The 626-nt window shown below is 40.3% G+C and overlaps 1 non-coding gene across 1 annotated transcript; it reads left to right on the forward strand.

Annotated features, from left to right (window-relative positions):
• Positions 1 to 262: 262 nt before the first annotated feature.
• LOC145557024 (small nucleolar RNA R71) lies at positions 263 to 368 on the forward strand. The gene has a single exon (XR_014092107.1). It is a non-coding gene; the product is annotated as a small nucleolar RNA R71 (small nucleolar RNA).
• The last annotated feature ends 258 nt before the right edge of the window (positions 369 to 626 follow it).

A 626-nucleotide genomic window follows, 5' to 3' on the forward strand; every position in this document is an offset into this window, starting at 1 on the left:
TTTAATCAATGTCATCTCCTTTCCCAAGTTTGAGATTTAGGAAGACAAGTTATTGATTGCATTAAGATGATCAACTGAATAAACCGTTGAGTCACTCTTTCCCTCTTGCCAATCCATGTAGTGAAGAACTACATCCTCAATTATATCTACAACCTCTTCTTTGGTCTTGTTCATAATCGGGCCTCCGGCTCCGGCATCAAGATACGACTTCCCTTGGGGGCTCAATCCTCCATAGAAAATTTGTATGATTTGATTAGTTGGAATTCCATGATGAGGACATCCATGTTGATACTCCTAGCATCTTTCCCAAGCCTCATACAAACTCTCACTAGGATTTTGCTTGAAACTTTGGATTAGAGTTCTTGCCTCGGCAATCTTCTTTTGAGGATAAAAGAGGGAAATAAACTCCTTAGTAACCTCATCCCAAGTTCTCAAGGAATTAGGTTTCACTTCCTTGTCCAACCTTTCCAAAGCCCTTCCGATTAGAGAAAACGGAAATAGCTTGAGCCTTATGAACTCTTGAGAAACCCCATTGACCTTGATGGTATTACAATACTTCTCGAACTCTTTGAGATGATTTAGTGGGCTTTCATGCTTGGCCGCACTAAATTGCCTTTGTTCAATCA

This window comes from Chenopodium album, chromosome 8 (assembly GCF_948465745.1).
Source record: "Chenopodium album chromosome 8, dcCheAlbu1.1, whole genome shotgun sequence".
Taxonomy (NCBI): domain Eukaryota; kingdom Viridiplantae; phylum Streptophyta; class Magnoliopsida; order Caryophyllales; family Amaranthaceae; genus Chenopodium; species Chenopodium album.